Source organism: Crinia signifera, chromosome 2 (genome assembly GCF_055691185.1).
Source record: "Crinia signifera chromosome 2, ASM5569118v1, whole genome shotgun sequence".
Lineage (NCBI taxonomy): Eukaryota > Metazoa > Chordata > Amphibia > Anura > Myobatrachidae > Crinia > Crinia signifera.
Window position 1 is genome coordinate 176,889,417 of NC_139218.1, and position 23,678 is coordinate 176,913,094.

The 23,678-nt window shown below is 39.1% G+C and overlaps 1 pseudogene; it reads left to right on the top strand.

Moving 5' to 3' along the window:
• The first annotated feature begins 10,593 nt into the window (after positions 1-10,593).
• LOC146061246 (5S ribosomal RNA) lies at positions 10,594-10,712 on the top strand (annotated as a pseudogene).
• The last annotated feature ends 12,966 nt before the right edge of the window (positions 10,713-23,678 follow it).

Sequence of the window (23,678 nt, forward strand, 5' to 3'; positions counted from 1 at the left end):
TTAGACCATCTGCTAGTCCCAGGTCCTGTAGGTCTTTTTACATTACCAACACATGATTTTTTTTATCTCCAACAAAACAGTTTGGAAACTTTTTCAGTAGATTACTTGTAGATATATGTAAAAGGGGGCAAAGAAGTTGATAGTCTTCACCTACAGCTGTATCAAACTGGATAGTCCCAATCAGGTCTATTCTTGGAAGCTAAGCAGTTTTTGGCCTGGTTAGTATTTGGGTGGAAGACCACATGGGAACACCAGGTGCGGTAGGCATTTTACATTACTAGCAAATGCTTCTTTTCTCCAGCTATTCAAATTGATAACTTTTTCTTTGGGGAGAGTAGTTTTATTTTAGACCATCTGTTAGTACCAGGTCCTGTAGGTCTTTTTACATTACCAACACATGATTTTTTTATTTCCAACAATACAGTTTGGAAACTTTTTCAGTAGATTACTTGTAGATATAAGTATAAGGGGGCAAAATAGTTGATAGTTTTCATCTCCAGCTGTATCGCACTGGATAGTCCCAATCATGTCCAGTCTTGGCAGCTAAGCAGTGTTTGGCCTGGTTAGTACTTGGATGGGAGACCAAATGGTAACACCAGGTGCAGTAGGAAATTTGACATTTCTGGAAAATGCTTCTTCTCTGTAGCTATTCAAATTGGTTTTTTTTTTCTTTGGATTAATAGTATAGGGAAAAGGAAGGGGTCAAACAGACAATATATCCATGAACAAAATCCTTACCACACTTCTTAGGCCCCATTCCATCTGCTTTTGGCAGCTAAACAGTGCTGTGTCTGATTAGTAGTTTTATTTAAGACCACCGGCTAGTATCAGGTCCTGTAGGTCTTTTTACATTACCAACACATGATTTTTTTATCTCCAACAATACAGTTTGGAAACTTTTTCAGTAGATTACTTGTAGATATACAGTAAGTAGAAGAGGGCAAAAACTTTGTAAGACTTCAACTACAGCTGTATCACACTGGCTAGGTCCAATCATGTCCAATTTTGGCAGCTAAGCAGTGTTAGGCCTGGTTATAACTTGGATGGGAGACAACTTGGGAACACCAGGTGCTGTAAGCATTTTGACATTACTAGCAAATGCTTCTTTTCTCCAGCTATTCAAATTGATAACTTTTTCTTTGGGGAAAGTAGTTTTATTTTAGACCATCTGCTAGTGCCAGGTCCTGTAGGTCTTTTTACATTACCAACACATGATTTTTTTTATCTCCAACAATACAGTTTGGATACTTTTTCAGTAGATTACTTGTAGATATAAGTATAAGGGGGCAAAATAGTTGATAGTTTTCGCCTCCAGCTGTATCACACTGGATAGTCCCAATCATGTCCAGTCTTGGCAGCTAAGCAGTGTTTTGCCTGGTTAGTACTTGGATGGGAGACCAAATGGGAACACCAGGTGCAGTAGGAATTTTGACATTTCTGGAAAATGCTTCTTCTCTGTAGCTATTCAAATAGGATTTTTTTTTCTTTGGATTAATAGTATAGAGAAAAGGAAGGGGTCAAACAGACAATATATCCATGAACAAAATCTTTACCACACTTCTTAGGCCCCATTCCATCTGCTTTTGGCAGCTATACAGTGCTGTGTCTGATTAGTAGTTTTATTTAAGACCACCGGCTAGAATCAGGTCCTGTAGGTCTTTTTACATTACCAACACATGATTTTTTTTATCTCCAAAAATACAGTTTGGAAACTTTTTCAGTAGATTACTTGTAGATATAAGTATAAGGGGGCATAAAGTTGATAGGCTTCACCTACAGCTGTATCACACTGGATAGTCCCATTCAGGTCCAGTCTTGGCAGCTAAGCAGTGTTTGGTCTGGTTAGTATTTGAATGGGAGACCAAATGGGAACACCAGGTGCAGTAGGAATTTTGACATTTCTGGAAAATGCTTCTTTTCTGTAGCTATTCAAATTTGAATTTTTTTCTTTGGATTAATAGTAGAGAGAAAAGGAAGGGGTCAAACAGACAATATATCCATGAACAAAATCTTTACCACACTTCTTAGGCCCCATTCCATCTGCTTTTGGCAGCTAAACAGTGCTGTGTCTGATTAGTAGTTTTATTTGAGACCACCGGTTACTATTAGGTCCTGTAGGTCTTTTTACATTACGAACACATGATTTTTTTTATCTCAAACAATACAGTTTGGAAACTTTTTCAGTAGATTACTTGTAGATATAAGTATAAGGGGGCAAAAAGTTGATAGTCTTCACCTCCAGCTGTATCACATTGGATAGCCCCAATCATGTCCAATCTTGACAGCTAAGCAGTGTTACGACTGGGTAGTACTTGGATGGGAGGCCACGTGGGAACACCAGGTGCTGTAGGAATTTTGACATTACTAGCAAATACTTCTTTTCTCCAGCTATTCAAATTGATAACTTTTTCTTTGGGGAGAGTAATTTTATTTTAGACCATCTGCTAGTACCAGGTCCTGTAGGTATTTCTACATTACCAACACATGATTTTTTTATCTCCAACAATACAGTTTGGAAACTTTTTCAGTAGATTACTTGTAGATATAAGTATAAGGGGGCAAAAAAGTTAATAGACTTCACCTACAGCTGTATCCCATTGGATAGTCTCAATCATGTACAGTCTTGGCAGCTAAGCAGTGTTTTGCCTGGTTAGTACTTGGATGGGAGACCACATGGGAACACCAGGTGCAGTAGGAATTTTGACATTTCTGGAAAATGCTTCTTTTCTGTAGCTATTCAAATTTGAATATTTTTTTTTTGGATTAATAGTAGCGAGAAATGGAAGGGGTCAAACAGACACTGTATCCTTGAACCAAATCTTTACCACACTGCTTAGACCCAATTCCATCTGTTTTTGGCAGCTAAACAGTGTTGTGCGTGGTTAGTAGTTTTACTTGAGACCACCAGCTAGTACCAGGTCCTGTAGGTCTCTTTACATTACCAACACATTATTTTATTTAACTCCAACAATACAGTTTGGAAACTTTTTTCAGTAGATTACTTGTAGATATACAGTAAGTAGAAGAGGGCAAAAACTTTGGTAGACTTCAACTACAGCTGTATCACACTGGCTAGGTCCAATCATGTCCAATTTTGGCAGCTAAGCAGTGTTAGGCCTGGTTAGTACTTGGATTGGGGGCCATGTGGGAACACCAGGTGCTGTAGGAATTTTGACATTACTAGCAAATGCTTCTTTTCTCCAGCTATTCAAATTGATAACTTTTTCTTTGGGGAGAGTATTTTTATTTTAGACCATCTGCTAGTACCAGGTCCTGTAGGTATTTTTACATTACCAACACATGATTTTTTTATCTCCAACAATACAGTTTGGAAACTTTTTCAGTAGATTACTTGTAGATATAAGTATAAGGGGGCAAAAAAGTTAATAGTCTTCACCTACAGCTGTATCCCATTGGATAGTCTCAATCATGTACAGTATTGGCAGCTAAGCAGTGTTTTGCCTGGTTAGTACTTGGATGGGAGACCACATGGGAACACCAGGTGCAGTAGGAATTTTGACATTTCTGGAAAATGCTTCTTTTCTGTAGCTATTCAAATTTGAATATTTTTTTTTTGGATTAATAGTAGCGAGAAATGGAAGGGGTCAAACAGACACTGTATCCTTGAACAAAATCTTTACCACACTGCTTAGACCCAATTCCATCTGTTTTTGGCAGCTAAACAGTGTTGTGCGTGGTTAGTAGTTTTACTTGAGACCACCAGCTAGTACCAGGTCCTGTAGGTCTCTTTACATTACCAACACATTATTTTATTTAACTCCAACAATACAGTTTGGAAACTTTTTTCAGTAGATTACTTGTAGATATACAGTAAGTAGAAGAGGGCAAAAACTTTGTTAGACTTCAACTATAGCTGTATCACACTGGCTAGGTCCAATCATGTCCACTTTTGGCAGCTAAGCAGTGTTAGGCCTGGTTAGTACTTGGATGGGAGACCACGAGGGAACACCAGGTGCTGTAAGCATTTTGACATTACTAGCAAATGCTTCTTTTCTCCAGCTATTCAAATTGATAACTTTTTCTTTGGGGAAAGTAGTTTTATTTTAGACCATCTGCTAGTCCCAGGTCCTGTAGGTCTTTTTACATTACCAACACATGATTTTTTTTATCTCCAACAAAACAGTTTGGAAACTTTTTCAGTAGATTACTTGTAGATATATGTAAAAGGGGGCAAAGAAGTTGATAGTCTTCACCTACAGCTGTATCAAACTGGATAGTCCCAATCAGGTCTATTCTTGGAAGCTAAGCAGTTTTTGGCCTGGTTAGTATTTGGGTGGAAGACCACATGGGAACACCAGGTGCGGTAGGCATTTTACATTACTAGCAAATGCTTCTTTTCTCCAGCTATTCAAATTGATAACTTTTTCTTTGGGGAGAGTAGTTTTATTTTAGACCATCTGTTAGTACCAGGTCCTGTAGGTCTTTTTACATTACCAACACATGATTTTTTTATTTCCAACAATACAGTTTGGAAACTTTTTCAGTAGATTACTTGTAGATATAAGTATAAGGGGGCAAAATAGTTGATAGTTTTCATCTCCAGCTGTATCGCACTGGATAGTCCCAATCATGTCCAGTCTTGGCAGCTAAGCAGTGTTTGGCCTGGTTAGTACTTGGATGGGAGACCAAATGGTAACACCAGGTGCAGTAGGAAATTTGACATTTCTGGAAAATGCTTCTTCTCTGTAGCTATTCAAATTGGTTTTTTTTTTCTTTGGATTAATAGTATAGGGAAAAGGAAGGGGTCAAACAGACAATATATCCATGAACAAAATCCTTACCACACTTCTTAGGCCCCATTCCATCTGCTTTTGGCAGCTAAACAGTGCTGTGTCTGATTAGTAGTTTTATTTAAGACCACCGGCTAGTATCAGGTCCTGTAGGTCTTTTTACATTACCAACACATGATTTTTTTATCTCCAACAATACAGTTTGGAAACTTTTTCAGTAGATTACTTGTAGATATACAGTAAGTAGAAGAGGGCAAAAACTTTGTAAGACTTCAACTACAGCTGTATCACACTGGCTAGGTCCAATCATGTCCAATTTTGGCAGCTAAGCAGTGTTAGGCCTGGTTATAACTTGGATGGGAGACAACTTGGGAACACCAGGTGCTGTAAGCATTTTGACATTACTAGCAAATGCTTCTTTTCTCCAGCTATTCAAATTGATAACTTTTTCTTTGGGGAAAGTAGTTTTATTTTAGACCATCTGCTAGTGCCAGGTCCTGTAGGTCTTTTTACATTACCAACACATGATTTTTTTTATCTCCAACAAAACAGTTTGGAAACTTTTTCAGTAGATTACTTGTAGATATGTGTATAAGGGGGCAAAGAAGTTGATAGTCTTCACCTGCAACTGTATCAAACTGGATAGTCCCAATCAGGTCTATTCTTGGATGCTAAGCAGATTTTGGCCTGGTTAGTATTTGGGTGGAAGACCACATAGGAACACCAGGTGCGGTAGGAATTTTGACATTACTAGCAAATGCTTCTTTTGTTCAGCTATTCAAATTGATAACTTTTTCTTTGGGGAGAGTAGTTTTATTTTAGACCATCTGTTAGTACCAGGTCCTGTAGGTCTTTTTACATTACCAACACATGATTTTTTTATCTCCAACAATACAGTTTGGATACTTTTTCAGTAGATTACTTGTAGATATAAGTATAAGGGGGCAAAATAGTTGATAGTTTTCGCCTCCAGCTGTATCACACTGGATAGTCCCAATCATGTCCAGTCTTGGCAGCTAAGCAGTGTTTTGCCTGGTTAGTACTTGGATGGGAGACCAAATGGGAACACCAGGTGCAGTAGGAATTTTGACATTTCTGGAAAATGCTTCTTCTCTGTAGCTATTCAAATAGGATTTTTTTTTCTTTGGATTAATAGTATAGAGAAAAGGAAGGGGTCAAACAGACAATATATCCATGAACAAAATCTTTACCACACTTCTTAGGCCCCATTCCATCTGCTTTTGGCAGCTATACAGTGCTGTGTCTGATTAGTAGTTTTATTTAAGACCACCGGCTAGAATCAGGTCCTGTAGGTCTTTTTACATTACCAACACATGATTTTTTTTATCTCCAAAAATACAGTTTGGAAACTTTTTCAGTAGATTACTTGTAGATATAAGTATAAGGGGGCATAAAGTTGATAGGCTTCACCTACAGCTGTATCACACTGGATAGTCCCATTCAGGTCCAGTCTTGGCAGCTAAGCAGTGTATGGTCTGGTTAGTATTTGAATGGGAGACCAAATGGGAACACCAGGTGCAGTAGGAATTTTGACATTTCTGGAAAATGCTTCTTTTCTGTAGCTATTCAAATTTGAATTTTTTTCTTTGGATTAATAGTAGAGAGAAATGGAAGGGGTCAAACAGACACTGTATCCTTGAACAAAATCTTTACCACACTGCTTCGGCCCAATTCCATCTGTTTTTGGCAGCTAAACAGTGTTGTGCCTGGTTAGTAGTTTTACTTGAGACCACCAGCTAGTACCAGGTCCTTTAGGTCTCTTTACATTACCAACACATTATTTTATTTAACTCCCACAATACAGTTTGGAAACTTTTTCAGTAGATTACTTGTAGATATACAGTAAGTAGAAGACGGCAAAAACGTTGTTAGTTTTTACCTACAGCTGTACCACACTGGCTAGGCCCAATCATGTCCAATCTTGGCAGCTAAGCAGTGTTAGGCCTGGTTAGTACTGGGGTGGGAGACCACGTGGGAACACCAGGTGCTTTAAGCATTTTGACATTACTAGCAAATGCTTCTTTTCTCCAGCTATTCAAATTGATAACTTTTTCTTTGGGGAAAGTAGTTTTATTTTAGACCATCTGCTAGTGCCAGGTCCTGTAGGTCTTTTTACATTACCAACACATGATTTTTTTTATCTCCAACAATACAGTTTGGAAACTTTTTCAGTAGATTACTTGTAGATATAAGTATAAGGGGGCAAAAAGTTGATAGTCTTAACCTCCAGCTGTATCACATTGGATAGCCCCAATCGTGTCCAATCTTGACAGCTAAGCAGTGTTATGACTGGTTCGTACTTGGATGGGGGGCCACGTGGGAACACCAGGTGCTGTAGGAATTTTGACATTACTAGCAAATGCTTCTTTTCTCCAGCTATTAAAATTGATAACTTTTTCTTTGGGTAGAGTAATTTTATTTTAGACCATCTGCTAGTACCAGGTCCTGTAGGTATTTTTACATTACCAACACATGATTTTTTTATCTCCAACAATACAGTTTGGAAACTTTTTCAGTAGATTACTTGTAGATATAAGTATAAGGGGGCAAAAAAGTTAATAGTCTTCACCTACAGCTGTATCCCATTGGATAGTCTCTATCATGTACAGTCTAGGCAACTATGCAGTGTTTTGCCTGGTTAGTACTTGGATGGGAGACCACATGGGAACACCAGGTGCAGTAGGAATTTTGACATTTCTGGAAAATGCTTCTTTTCTGTAGCTATTCAAATTTGAATATTTTTTTTTTGGATTAATAGTAGCGAGAAATGGAAGGGGTCAAACAGACACTGTATCCTTGAACAAAATCTTTACCACACTGCTTAGACCCAATTCCATCTGTTTTTGGCAGCTAAACAGTGTTGTGCGTGGTTAGTAGTTTTACTTGAGACCACCAGCTAGTACCAGGTCCTGTAGGTCTCTTTACATTACCAACACATTATTTTATTTAACTCCAACAATACAGTTTGGAAACTTTTTTCAGTAGATTACTTGTAGATATACAGTAAGTAGAAGAGGGCAAAAACTTTGTTAGGCTTCAACTACAGATGTATCACACTTGCTAGGTCCAATCATGTCCAATTTTGGCAGCTAAGCAGTGTTAGGCCTGGTTAGTTCTTGGATGGGAGACCACGTGGGAACACCAGGTGCTGTAAGCATTTTGACATTACTAGCAAATGCTTCTTTTCTCCAGCTATTCAAATTGATAACTTTTTCTTTGGGGAACGTAGTTTTATTTTAGACCATCTTCTAGTCCCAGGTCCTGTAGGTCTTTTTACATTACCAACACATGATTTTTTTTATCTCCAACAAAACAGTTTGGAAACTTTTTCAGTAGATTACTTGTAGATATATGTATAAGGGGGCAAATAAGTTGATAGTCTTCACCTACAGCTGTATCAAACTGGATAGTCCCAATCAGGTCTATTCTTGGAAGCTAAGCAGTTTTTGGCCTGGTTAGTATTTGGGTGGAAGACCACATAGGAACACCAGGTGCGGTAGGAATTTTACATTACTAGCAAATGCTTCTTTTCTCCAGCTATTCAAATTGATAACTTTTTCTTTGGGGAGAGTAGTTTTATTTTAGACCATCTGTTAGTACCAGGTCCTGTAGGTCTTTTTACATTACCAACACATGATTTTTTTTATTTCCAACAATACAGTTTGGAAACTTTTTCAGTAGATTACTTGTAGATATAAGTATAAGGGGGCAAAATAGTTGATAGTTTTCATCTCCAGCTGTATCGCACTGGATAGTCCCAATCATGTCCAGTCTTGGCAGTTAAGCAGTGTTTGGCCTGGTTAGTACTTGGATGGGAGACCAAATGGTAACACCAGGTGCAGTAGGAATTTTGACATTTCTGGAAAATGCTTCTTCTCTGTAGCTATTCAAATTGGATTTTTTTTCTTTGGATTAATAGTATAGGGAAAAGGAAGGGGTCAAACAGACAATATATCCATGAACAAAATCCTTACCACACTTCTTAGGCCCCATTCCATCTGCTTTTGGCAGCTAAACAGTGCTGTGTCTGATTAGTAGTTTTATTTAAGACCACCGGCTAGTATCAGGTCCTGTAGGTCTTTTTACATTACCAACACATGATTTTTTTATCTCCAACAATACAGTTTTGAAACTTTTTCAGTAGATTACTTGTAGATATACAGTAAGTAGAAGAGGGCAAAAACTTTGTTAGGCTTCAACTACAGTTGTATCACACTGGCTAGGTCCAATCATGTCCAATTTTGGCAGCTAAGCAGTGTTAGGCCTGGTTATAACTTGGATGGGAGACCACTTGGGAACACCAGGTGCTCTTAGCATTTTGACATTACTAGCAAATGCTTCTTTTCTCCAGCTATTCAAATTGATAACTTTTTCTTTGGGGAAAGTAGTTTTATTTTAGACCATCTGCTAGTGCCAGGTCCTGTAGGTCTTTTTACATTACCAACACATGATTTTTTTTATCTCCAACAAAACAGTTTGGAAACTTTTTCAGTAGATTACTTGTAGATATGTGTATAAGGGGGCAAAGAAGGTGATAGTCTTCACCTGCAGCTGAATCAAACTGGATAGTCCCAATCAGGTCTATTCTTGGATGCTAAGCAGTTTTTGGCCTGGTTAGTATTTGGGTGGAAGACCACATGGGGACACCAGGTGCGGTAGGAATTTTGACATTACTAGCAAATGCTTCTTTTCTCCAGCTATTCAAATTGATAACTTTTTCTTTGGGGAGAGTAGTTTTATTTTAGACCATCTGTTAGTACCAGGTCCTGTAGGTCTTTTTACATTACCAACACATGATTTTTTTATCTCCAACAATACAGTTTGGATACTTTTTCAGTAGATTACTTGTAGATATAAGTATAAGGGGGCAAAATAGTTGATAGTTTTCACTTCCAGCTGTATCACACTGGATAGTCCCAATCATGTCCAGTCTTGGCAGCTAAGCAGTGTTTGGCCTGGTTAGTACTTGAATGGGAGACCACATGGGAACACCAGGTGCAGTAGGAATTTTGACATTTCTGGAAAATGTTTCTTCTCTGTAGCTATTCAAATTGGATTTTTTTTTCTTTGGATTAATAGTATAGAGAAAAGGAAGGGGTCAAACAGACAATATATCCATGAACAAAATCTTTACCACACTTCTTAGGCCCCATTCCATCTGCTTTTGGCAGCTAAACAGTGCTGTGTCTGATTAGTAGTTTTATTTAAGACCACCGGCTAGAATCAGGTCCTGTAGGTCTTTTTACATTACCAACACATGATTTTTTTTATCTCCAAAAATACAGTTTGGAAACTTTTTCAGTAGATTACTTGTAGATATAAGTATAAGGGGGCATGAAGTTGATAGGCTTCACCTACAGCTGTATCACACTGGATAGTCCCATTCAGGTCCAGTCTTGGCAGCTAAGCAGTGTTTGGTCTGGTTAGTATTTGAATGGGAGACCACATGGGAACACCAGGTGCAGTAGGAATTTTGACATTTCTGGAAAATGCTTCTTTTCTGTAGCTATTCAAATTTGAATTTTTTTCTTTGGATTAATAGTAGAGAGAAATGGAAGGGGTCAAACAGACACTGTATCCTTGAACAAAATCTTTACCACACTGCTTAGGCCCAATTCCATCTGTTTTTGGCAGCTAAACAGTGTTGTGCCTGGTTAGTAGTTTTACTTGAGACCACCAGCTAGTACCAGGTCCTGTAGGTCTCTTTACATTACCAACACATTATTTTATTTAACTCCAACAATACAGTTTGGAAACTTTTTCAGTAGATTACTTGTAGATATACAGTAAGTAGAAGAGGGCAAAAACGTTGTTAGTTTTCATCTACAGCTGTACCACACTGGCTAGGCCCAATCATGTCCAATCTTGGCAGCTAAGCAGTGTTAGGCCTGGTTAGTACTGGGGTGGGAGACCACGTGGGAACACCAGGTGCTGTAAGCATTTTGACATTACTAGCAAATGCTTCTTTTCTCCAGCTATTCAAATTGATAACTTTTTCTTTGGGGAAAGTAGTTTTATTTTAGACCATCTGCTAGTGCCAGGTCCTGTAGGTCTTTTTACATTACCAACACATGATTTTTTTTATCTCCAACAATACAGTTTGGAAACTTTTTCAGTAGATTACTTGTAGATATAAGTATAAGGGGGCAAAATGTTGATAGTCTTCACCTACAGCTGTATCACATTGGATAGCCCCAATCGTGTCCAATCTTGACAGCTAAGCAGTGTTACGACTGGTTCGTACTTGGATGGGGGGCCACGTGGGAACACCAGGTGCGGTAGGAATTTTGACATTACTAGCAAATGCTTCTTTTCTCCAGCTATTCAAATTGATAACTTTTTCTTTGGGGAGAGTAATTTTATTTTAGACCATCTGCTAGTACCAGGTCCTGTAGGTATTTTTACATTACCAACACATGATTTTTTTATCTCCAACAATACAGTTTGGAAACTTTTTCAGTAGATTACTTGTAGATATAAGTATAAGGGGGCAAAAAAGTTAATAGTCTTCACCTACAGCTGTATCCCATTGGATAGTCTCTATCATGTACAGTCTTGGCAGCTATGCAGTGTTTTGCCTGGTTAGTACTTGGATGGGAGACCACATGGGAACACCAGGTGCAGTAGGAATTTTGAAATTTCTGGAAAATGCTTCTTTTCTGTAGCTATTCAAATTTGAATATTTTTTTTTGGGATTAATAGTAGCGAGAAATGGAAGGGGTCAAACAGACACTGTATCCTTGAACAAAATCTTTACCACACTGCTTAGACCCAATTCCATCTGTTTTTGGCAGCTAAACAGTGTTGTGCGTGGTTTGTAGTTTTACTTGAGACCACCAGCTAGTACCAGGTCCTGTAGGTCTCTTTACATTACCAACACATTATTTTATTTAACTCCAACAATACAGTTTGGAAACTTTTTTCAGTAGATTACTTGTAGATATACAGTAAGTAGAAGAGGGCAAAACCTTTGTTAGACTTCAACTACAGCTGTATCACACTGGCTAGGTCCAATCATGTCCAATTTTGGCAGCTAAGCAGTGTTAGGCCTGGTTAGTCCTTGGATGGGAGACCACGTGGGAACTCCAGGTGCTGTAAGCATTTTGACATTACTAGCAAATGCTTCTTTTCTCCATCTATTCAAATTGATAACTTTTTCTTTGGGGAGAGTAGTTTTATTTTAGACCATCTGTTAGTACCAGGTCCTGTAGGTCTTTTTACATTACCAACACATGATTTTTTTATTTCCAACAATACAGTTTGGAAACTTTTTCAGTAGATTACTTGTAGATATAAGTATAAGGGGGCAAAATAGTTGATAGTTTTCACCTCCAGCTGTATCGCACTGGATAGTCCCAATCATGTCCCGTCTTGGCAGCTAAGCAGTGTTTGGCCTGGTTAGTACTTGGATGGGAGACCAAATGGTAACACCAGGTGCAGTAGGAATTTTGACATTTCTGGAAAATGCTTCTTCTCTGTAGCTATTCAAATTGGATTTTTTTTTTCTTTGGATTAATAGTATAGAGAAAAGGAAGGGGTCAAACAGACAATATATCCATGAACAAAATCTTTACCACACTTCTTAGGCCCCATTCCATCTGCTTTTGGCAGCTAAACAGTGCTGTGTCTGATTAGTAGTTTTATTTAAGACCACCGGCTAGAATCAGGTCCTGTAGGTCTTTTTACATTACCAACACATGATTTTTTTTTATCTCCAAAAATACAGTTTGGAAACTTTTTCAGTAGATTACTTGTAGATATAAGTATAAGGGGGCATAAAGTTGATAGGCTTCACCTACAGCTGTATCACACTGGATAGTCCCATTCAGGTCCAGTCTTGGCAGCTAAGAAGTGTTTGGTCTGGTCAGTATTTGAATGGGAGACCACATGGGAACACCAGGTGCAGTAGGAATTTTGACATTTCTGGAAAATGCATCTTTTCTGTAGCTATTCAAATTTGAATTTTTTTCTTTGGATTAATAGTAGAGAGAAATGGAAGGGGTCAAACAGACACTGTATCCTTGAACAAAATCTTTACCACACTGCTTAGGCCCAATTCCATCTGTTTTTGGCAGCTAAACAGTGTTGTGCGTGGTTAGTAGTTTTACTTGAGACCACCAGCTAGTATCAGGTCCTTTAGGTCTCTTTACATTACCAACACATTATTTTATTTAACTCCAACAATACAGTTTGGAAACTTTTTCAGTAGATTACTTGTAGATATACAGTAAGTAGAAGAGGGCAAAAACGTTGTTAGTCTTCACCTACAGCTGTACCACACTGGCTAGGCCCAATCATGTCCAATCTTGGCAGCTAAGCAGTGTTAGGACTGGTTAGTACTGGGGTGGCAGACCACGTGGGAACACCAGGTGCTGTAAGCATTTTGACATTACTAGCAAATGCTTCTTTTCTCCAGCTATTCAAATTGATAACTTTTTCTTTGGGGAAAGTAGTTTTATTTTAGACCATCTGCTAGTGCCAGGTCCTGTAGGTCTTTTTACATTACCAACACATGATTTTTTTTATCTCCAACAATACAGTTTGGAAACTTTTTCAGTAGATTACATGTAGATATAAGTATAAGGGGGCAACATGTTGATAGTCTTAACCTCCAGCTGTATCACATTGGATAGCCCCAATCGTGTCCAATCTTGACAGCTAAGCAGTGTTACGACTGGTTCGTACTTGGATGGGGGGGCCACGTGGGAACACCAGGTGCTGTAGCAATTTTGACATTACTAGCAAATGCTTCTTTTCTCCAGCTATTCAAATTGATAACTTTTTCTTTGGGGAGAGTAATTTTATTTTAGACCATCTGCTAGTACCAGGTCCTGTAGGTCTTTTTACATTACCAACACATGATTTTTTTATCTCCAACAATACAGTTTGGAAACTTTTTCAGTAGATTACTTGTAGATATAAGTATAAGGGGGCAAAAAAGTTGATAGTCTTCACCTCCAGCTGTATCCCATTGGATAGTCTCAATCATGTACAGTCTTGGCAGCTAAGCAGTGTTTTGCCTGGTTAGTACTTGGATGGGAGACCACATGGGAACACCATGTGCAGTAGGAATTTTGACATTTCTGGAAAATGCTTCTTTTTTGTAGCTATTCAAATTTGAATATTTTTTTTTTGGATTAATAGTAGCGAGAAATGGAAGGGGTCAAACAGACACTGTATCCTTGAACAAAATCTTTACCACACTGCTTAGACCCAATTCCGTCTGTTTTTGGCAGCTAAACAGTGTTGTGCGTGGTTAGTAGTTTTACTTGAGACCACCAGCTAGTACCAGGTCCTGTAGGTCTCTTTACATTACCAACACATTATTTTATTTAACTCCAACAATACAGTTTGGAAACTTTTTTCAGTAGATTACTTGTAGATATACAGTAAGTAGAAGAGGGCAAAAACGTTGTTAGACTTCAACTACAGCTGTATCACACTGGCTAGGTCCAATCATGTCCAATTTTGGCAGCTAAGCAGTGTTTTGCCTGGTTAGTACTTGGATGGGAGACCACATGGGAACACCAGGTGCAGTAGTAATTTTGACATTTCTGGAAAATGCTTCTTTTCTGTAGCTATTCAAATTGGAATTTTTTTTCTTTGGATTAATAGTATAGAGAAAAGGAAGGGGTCAAACAGACACTGTATCTTTGAACAACATCTTTACCACACTGCTTAGGCCCAGTTCCATCTGTTTTTGGCAGCTAAACCGCGCTGTGCCTAGTTAGTAGTTTTTTTTTTTTTTTTTAAATAACTTTATTAAACACCATTGTACAAGAGCATATACGATGTACATTTAAGTAATGAGTGTTATATAACAGATAAGAATTACAATGTCAATACATTTGGGTCACATATGTTGATTGCATAAAATGAGAAGACTGACAACAGTATATATTGTCCATTATGCTACAGCAATGGGCGTGATTAGTCGACAATATTCACCGGAGGGTCACCCGAAAGTACCCGAAGCGAGTACCATTGGGTATGTTGCAATGAATTATGTATTTTCATTCTCAATGATAATGACAATATAGATATATAACTTTCCCAAACATTAAAGAACTTTTCTGAGCGTCTCTCCCTCTCCATTAAGCACTCCACCCACTCCATTGTAAAAACATGGAGCAGCTTTTCTTTGAATATCTGTAAGGTCGGGGGCCTTGTATCAATCCACGCCTGTAATATAGACTTTCTAGCCACTGCACTGATTATTAGAAGCAGCTTTTTACATCCCTTGTCCACCCTTTGTCCTTCTGGGAGCATGCCGAAAATAGCCCATTCATCCCCAAATGGTACATAGTTTACTAAATGATTTAAAGAGAATGTTTTTACCTTCAGCCAGAATGCCCTGATCAAGGGACATCCAAAGAAATAATGATATAAGTCAGCAACTGCTGCTTGGCATCTAGGGCATGCAGCTGAGTCTATCATCCCTGCTAGGTGTTGTCGCTTGGGTGAAAAGTAAGCCTTATGGTATATATTTAGAAACATTTCTTGATACTGCATGGTTGGCATGAGTTTGCCTAGTTAGTAGTTTTATTTGAGACCACCGGCTACTATCAGGTCCTGTAGGTCTTTTTACATTACCAACACATTATTTTATTTAACTCCAACAATAAAGTTTGGAAAAATTTTCTGTAGATTACTTGTAGATATAAGTATAAGGGGGCAAAATGTTGGTAGTTTTCACCTCCAGCTGTATCACATTGGATAGCCCCAATCTTGACAGCTAAGCAGTGTTAGGACTGGTTAGTACTTGGATAGGAGGCCACGTGGGAACACCAGGTGCTGTAGGAATTCTGACATTACTAGCAAATGCTTCTTTTCTCCAGCTATTCAAATTGATAACTTTTTCTTTGGGGAGAGTAGTTTTATTTTAGACCATCTGCTAGTACCAGGTCCTGTAGGTCTTTTTACATTACCAACACATGATTTTTTTTATCTCCAACAATACAGTTTGGAAACTTTTTCAGTAGATTACTTGGAAAATGCTTCTTATCTGTAGCTATTCAAATTGGATTTTTTTTCTTTGGATTAATAGTATAGAGAAAAGGAAGGGGTCAAACAGACAGTATATCCGTGAACAAAATCTTTACCACACTTCTTAGGCCCCATTCCATCTGCTTTTGGCAGCTAAACAGTGCTGTGTCTGATTAGTAGTTTTATTTTAGACCACCGCCTAGTATCAGGTCCTGTAGGTCTTTTTACATTACCAACACATTATTTTATTTAACTCCAACAATAAAGTTTGGAAAAATTTTCAGTAGATTACTTGTAGATATACAGTAAGTAGAAGAGGGCAAAAACGTTGTTAGCCTTCTCCTACAGCTGTACCACACTGGCTAGGCCCAATCATGTCCAATCTTGGCAGCTAAGCAGTGTTATTCCTGGTTAGTACTTGGATGGGAGACCAGGTGCTGTAAGCATTTTGACATTACTAGCAAATGCTTCTTTTCTCCAGCTATTCAAATTGATAACTTTTTCTTTAGGGCAAGTAGTTTTATTTTAGACCATCTGCTAGTGCCAGGTCCTGTAGGTCTTTTTACATTACCAACACATGATTTTTTTTTATCTCCAACAATACAGTTTGGAAACTTTTTCAGTAGATTACTTGTAGATATAAGTATAAGGGGGCAAAGAAGTTGATAGTCTTCACCTACAGCCAGTACTATTTTTCTGGAAAAATAGGTTCAGGAACTCCAGGTCTGGGGATAGATCAATTAAATAAAAAAATATATTTATAATAGAGAGAGGGAGGAAGAGATAGATGTATATAGTGTATTTAGAAACAAAGGCACACACAGGTGACTTTAAAATAACACTTATCGTATGGAAAGTACATTTTTCAGTTCCTGATGAGGTCATAATTAATTAGAGGTTCAGGAATTGAGTTCCTGCTGGTTCCTGCTGAAAAATAGCACTGCCTACAGCTGTATCACACTGGATAGTCCCAATCTGGTCTATTCTTGGAAACTAAGCAGTTTTTGCCTGGTTATTATTTGGATGGGAGACCACATGGGAACACCAGGTGCGGTAAGAATTTTGACATTACTAGCAAATGCTTCTTTTCTCCAGCTATTCAAATTGATAACTTTTTCTTTGGGGAGAGTAGTTTTATTTTAGACCATCTGTTAGTACCAGGACCTGTAGGTCTTTTTACATTACCAACACATGATTTTTTTTATCTCCAACAATACAGTTTGGAAACTTTTTCAGTAGATTGCTTGTAGATATAAGTATAAGGGGGCAAAATATTTGCTAGTTTTCACCTCCAGCCGTATCACACTGGATAGTCCCAATCATGTCCAGTCTTGGCAGCTAAGCAGTGTTTTGCCTGGTTAGTACTTGGATGGGAGACCACATGGGAACACCAGGTGCGGTAGGAATTTTGACATTACTAGCAAATGCTTCTTTTATCCAGCTATTCAAATTGATAACTTTTTCTTTGGGGAGAGTAGTTTTATTTTAGACCATCTGTTAGTACCAAGTCCTGTAGGTCTTTTTACATTACCAACACATGATTTTTTTTATCTCCAACAATACAGTTTGGAAACTTTTTCAGTAGATTACTTGTAGATATAAGTATAAGGGGGCAAAATAGTTGATAGTCTTCACCTCCAGCTGTATCACACTGGATAGTCCCAATCATGTCCAGTCTTGGCAGCTAAGCAGTGTTTTGCCTGGTTAGTACCAGGTCCTGGGGGGAAGGATGGTTAGAGGGTTGGAGGAGATTTTAAACTAGGCGACAGGGGGGGGGGTTGGGGGCAGCAAGACATTATGGGACCATCAGGGAGAGAAGCCGGACTGGGATCAGGAATCATATGGGGGAAGGAGATGTGGGGGGGGGACGGAGACATAGACAAAGCCCTGGGACATAACAAGTGTATAATCGGGGGTAATTCTCAGGGTGCATCAGGAATGTCATGTAATAAAATGTTATGTTGTAACAGTCACGTTACCCCATTACAGTTCTTAGGTACAGATGATCTTAGTATACGGGAAGGAGGGAATGACAGAGGAAGAATTCCCGGAACTATGGAGAGGGCAGGCAGTGTGCATGGTGGGGAGGCCTGTAGAGAGTCTATTGAAGGGGAGAGGGGAAAGAGGAAGCTAGTAAAGAGTTCAAATGGGTCCTGGGGTGAAACTAATCACAATATTAGAGCCATATCTAAAAATAAACATAAATTAAAATGCTTACTGGCTAATGCAAGAAGCTTAGTGAGTAAAATCGGGGAGCTTGAAACGGTGATCAGTAGGGATGACTACGACATCATTGGTATTACAGAAACATGGTGTAATGAGTCGCATGACTGGGCATTAAACATGGAGGGATATACACTCTACAGGAAAGACAGGGAAAATAGAAGGGGCGGGGGTGTGTGCCTATATGTAAATAATAACTTAACATCATGTGAGAAAAATATGAGCATAGACCTGGAAGACGACAACTCGGAGACAGTGTGGGCAGAGATAACCGACAATAATAAGAAACCAAAAAAACAAATTTATAATAGGGGTATGCTATAGTCCACCAAATATAAATGAAAGGGAAGAGTCTCTTCTTTTAAACCAATTCAAACAAGCATCAAATCAGGGTCAGGTATTAATTTTGGGGGATTTTAATTTACCCAACATTGATTGGGAAAAAGAAACAGGTAAATCAGCAAGAAGCAATGGGTTCTTAAGCTTACTTAAAGACCAGTTTATTACACAAACGGTAGAAACTCCAACTCGTGATGAGGCGCTTTTGGACTTAGTGTTAACAAATAACACAGACTTAGTTTCAAACACAAAAGTAATTGAACAATTAGGGAATAGTGATCACAATATGGTTTCACTGGAAATCAACTCCAGTAAATTACATCAAAAAGGATCTGCAAAAATACTAAACTTCAGAAAAGCGAACTTTGAATTATTCAGGGAAGCCCTAACAGGAATTGGGTGGGAAACGGTTATGGAGGGAAAAAATGCAGAGGAAATGTGGGATACTCTAAAAAAGGTGCTTGATTCACTAACTATTGAATACATTCCTAAAGTAACTAAAGGTAAATTCAACAAAAAAAAGCCACCATGGTTGGACAAAGAAGTAAGATCAGCTATCAACAATAAAACCAGAGCCTTTAAATTCTATAAAAATAACTTGAATGAGGAGGCGTTTGCAAAATACAAAGAATCAAACAAAACTTGTAAAGGGGTAATCAAAGCAGCTAAAATATTATATGAAGAGTGCATAGCCACTGAAAGCAAAACCAACCCAAAGAAGTTTTTTAAATACATAAATAGTAAACGTTTAATTAAGGAAAACATAGGCCCACTAACTGATACTAGTGGAAAAAGTGTTACTGAGGACAAGGGAAAAGCAAAACTGTTAAATTAGTTCTTCTCATCAGTATTTACTAAGGGAGAGCAGACTGTGGAACGAACATTTACCACAAACGGGACAAATAAGCCAGATCTCATTGTGGATTTCACGCCGAAGGAAATAATACTGAGGCTAAGCAAACTCAAAACAAATAAGTCACCAGGGCCAGATGGAATTCATCCGAGGGTATTAATGGAATTAAGGGATGAACTAGCTACCCCCCTACATTATATCTTTAGCAAGTCACTATCGTCAGGTATAGTACCAAAAGATTGGAGAATAGCAGAGGTAGTGCCAATATTCAAAAAAGGAAAAAAGGAAGATCCCGCTAATTACAGTCCCGTTAGTTTAACATCAATTGTGGGTAAACTATTTTAAGGATTTTTAAGGGATGGTATCCAGGAATATATAGATCATCACCGTCTACTCAGTACTAACCAACATGGGTTCGTGAAAAATCGTTCATGCCAAACTAATCTACTAGGGTTCTATGAAGAGGTTAGCAAAAACCTCGATAATGGAAATGCTGTAGATGTGATTTTCCTAGATTTCGCTAAAGCATTTGATACTGTCCCACACAAGAGATTGATTAATAAAATGGAGAACCTAGGATTGGGTGAAAATATCTGCAGATGGGTAGGGAATTGGCTATGTAATAGAGAACAAAAAGTGGTTGTGAATGGTGCCGTATCAGATATGATACCGGTACTAAGTGGAGTGCCCCAGGGTTCGGTTTTGGGGCCCATTTTGTTTAACATTTTTATTAACGATATTGGGATAGGGTTACTCAGCAATGTATCCATCTTTGCGGACGATACAAAACTTAGCAAAGTCATCAAATCACCAGAAGATGTCACCATGCTTCAAAATGATCTTGCAATTCTAGATGAGTGGGCAAAAAAATGGAAGATGAGGTTCAATGTAGATAAATGTAAGGTTATGCACCTTGGGAGACACAACCAGTGTGCAAGTTACAACCTTAGCGGAGAGGAACTGGGTAATTCCATTCTTGAAAAGGATCTAGGAGTCCAAATAGACAGCAATCTAGGATGTAGTGCCCATTGTAATGTAGCTACAAAAAAGGCCAACAAAATTCTGGCATGTATTAAGAGGGGAATGGAAACTAGGGACTCAAGGGTAATTATGCCACTATATAAAGCATTGGTGAGACCTCACCTAGAGTACGGAGTACAGTTCTGGGCCCCACACTATACTGTAAAAAGGACATCATAGAATTAGAAAAAGTCCAAAGGCGAGCAACAAAGCTTATTAGGGGAATGGAGAATTTAAGCTACGGGGAGAGATTAAGCAATTTGGGACTATTTACATTAGAAAAGAGACGTTTAAGGGGGGACATGCTCAACATGTACAAGTATATCAAGGGCCAATATAAGGAACTGTCACACACCCTATTTTCTACTAGAAAAAAATCTAGGACGCGTGGGCATGAGTATAGATTAGAAGAAAAAAGATTTCATTCAGCTAGTAGAAAGAATTTCTTTATGGTCAGAACAGTCAAGCTCTGGAACTCTCTTCCCAGAGAGGTGGTAACGGCTGGCTCATTAAATGCGTTCAAGGCAAAGTTGGACAAACATTTACTGGAGAAAAACATCCATGGGTACAAATAAGAAATATAATTTGTCTGTAAAATACCAGAACCTACCAAACCAGCAATGGATATCTATACCAGGTTGAACTAGATGGACGTGTGATGTTGTCAGACTGCGTGCAGGTGTGTGACCGTTACCTGATGTTCCTGTTCTCCTCTCGGCACTGCTTGGTTGCTACCTGACTGCTTCACTCGCCTGCAATTCAGAGGGCGAAGGGACAAAGGCACAACGGGAAGACAATACCCCAACACAACCACACAGAATGGTCACCACACGTGAGGACGGTGATCAAAAGGATTTATTTTTGGTAGCAAAAAGGACTGTAGATCACCGCTACGAAAATGACTAAACAATGCAATAACAAGAATGATAATCGGCAGTTTATGAATACAGATCTAAGAATGTTCCACCTATATGATATTGTGCGCAATGGGGCCACTGTGGCACCATAGGCCGCACCTCACACAATATACTAAACGCCAAAGAATGAACGAATTCACACAACAAGTGCAATGAATGACAAAAGAATAATAATGTTCTATAAAGAGAATACCGTGCGCGATGGGGCCACCTGTAATGCCTGCAGGCCGCAATTCGCACGGTATACTGCGTAACCCAGATCACTATGCAATATGATTACAGTGTAAACAATTCAAACCATCAAAAAGACATGCAATAGCTTTCAAATGAATGACAATAGTATGCAGCCATTTATACCTTGCATAAATAACAATAAGTGTCCAGGCTGAAAATAATAAGTCCCTGAACTGCGCAGTTCTACAATAGCACAAGGTACCTGTTAGGCCTAGGTGCACCGTAATTGAAGTAGCAACTACTGTAATGCAGAATTTGTAATCCAAGGCAAAGGGTGTCCAATACTGCGTGTGACTCAAATAAAAGGTTTCCAATAAATGGCCCAGTCAGCCTTCAGGCTGTGATCACAGGACTAGGACTTGGGAAGTACAGGCCCTAATTGAAACAGGGGCAAGGGCTTGTCAGTGCGGGCATAGCATGACAGTTCCTGGGGTAATGGTGGGTGGCAAGTGTGAGTGGGGCAGTGTCAGGGTACCTGAGGCTCTGTTGCCAGCTCCTGTTGCTGACTCCTGCCAGTCACGACTCCATGTGCTGCAACACTCTGTTGGCTCCCTGCTGTTCCTGCTGTGAGGCACAGGCCCTCCTGCCCTTATGCTGCCAAACAATGCTGGGGTCCTCTCTCTCTGGTCCCTACTGTCAGTCTGGGCACCTTCTCCCTGCAGACGCTGGTCACTGCAGAACACTCCCCACGTGCTGCTCCGCTTGGGATCTCTCTCTCAGCTCTGCTCAGTACTCCTGCTTACTCATTACACAGCAGGGGCTCTCCCTCTACAATGTCCTGCGCACTGCTCACTCCTTACTCTCTGGGCACACACTGCAGACTGCCTTCCTGGGTCCTCTGACTGCACACAGCACACTTGTTACACTCAAATCTGCCCAGCAACAGGCAGGTCTCTAACTTCCTGCTTCTCCCAGCACCTTGCAAGGTCCTAAAGTCCCTCCTGTCCTCCTTGCTGCTGCAGGTTGGTTGCCTAGCAACCCCCCAAAATCCTGTGCATTTTTAGGCAGCCCTGGCCACCAATGATTCAAACAAAACAAAAGGGGTTACCTCAATTCTGGGATGCCACAGACGCAAGTCTTTTTTCAGCCTTACCTACTATGTAACTATGTAACTACTTGGATGGGAGACCAAATGGGAACACCAGGTGCAGTAGGAATTTTGACATTTCTGGAAAATGCTTCTTCTCTGTAGCTATTCAAATAAGATTTTTTTTCTTTGGATTAATAGTATAGAGAAAAGGAAGGGGTCAAACAGACAATATATCCATGAACAAAATCTTTACCACACTTCTTAGGCCCCATTCCATCTGCTTTTGGCAGCTAAACAGTGCTGTGTCTGATTAGTAGTTTTATTTTAGACCACCGCCTAGTATCAGGTTCTGTAGGTCTTTTTACATTACCAACACTTTATTTAACTTCAACAATACAGTTTGGAAACTTTTTCAGTAGATTACTTGTAGATATACCTGTAAGTAGAAGAGGGCGAAACCGTTGCTAGGCTTCACCTACAGCTGTACCATACTGGCTAGGCCCAATCATGTCCAATCTTGGCAGCTAAGCAGTGTTAGGACTGGTTAGTACTTGGATGGGAGGCCACGTGGGAACACCCGGTGCTGTAGGAATTTTGACATTACTAGCAAATGCTTCTTTTCTCCAGCTATTCAAATTGATAACTTTTTCTTTGGGGAGAGTAGTTTTATTTTAGACCATCTGCTAGTACCAGGTCCTGTAGGTCTTTTTACATTACCAACACATGATTTTTTTATCTCCAACAATACAGTGTGGAAACTTTTTCAGTAGATTACTTGTAGATATAAGTATAAGGGGGCAAACAAGTTGACAGTCTTCACCTACAGCTGTATCATACTGGATAGTCCCGATCGTGTACAGTCTTGGCAGCTAAGCAGTGTTTTGCCTGGTTAGTACTTGGATGGGAGACCACATTAGAACACCAGATGCAGTAGTAATTTTGACATTTCTGGAAAATGCTTCTTTTCTGTAGCTATTCAAATTGGAATTTTTTTTCTTTGGATTAATAGTATAGAGAAAAGGAAGGGGTCAAACAGACACTGTATCTTTGAACAACATCTTTACCACACTGCTTAGGCCCAATTCCAGCTGTTTTTGGCAGCTAAACCGCGCTGTGCCTAGTTAGTAGTTTTATTTGAGACCACCTGCTAGTACCAGGTCCTGTAGATCTTTTTACATTACCAACACATGATTTTTTTTTCTCCAACAATACAGTTTGGAAATTTTTTCAGTAGATTACTTGTAGATATAAGTATAAGGGGGCAAAATAGTTGATAGTCTTCATCTCCAGCTGTATCACACTGG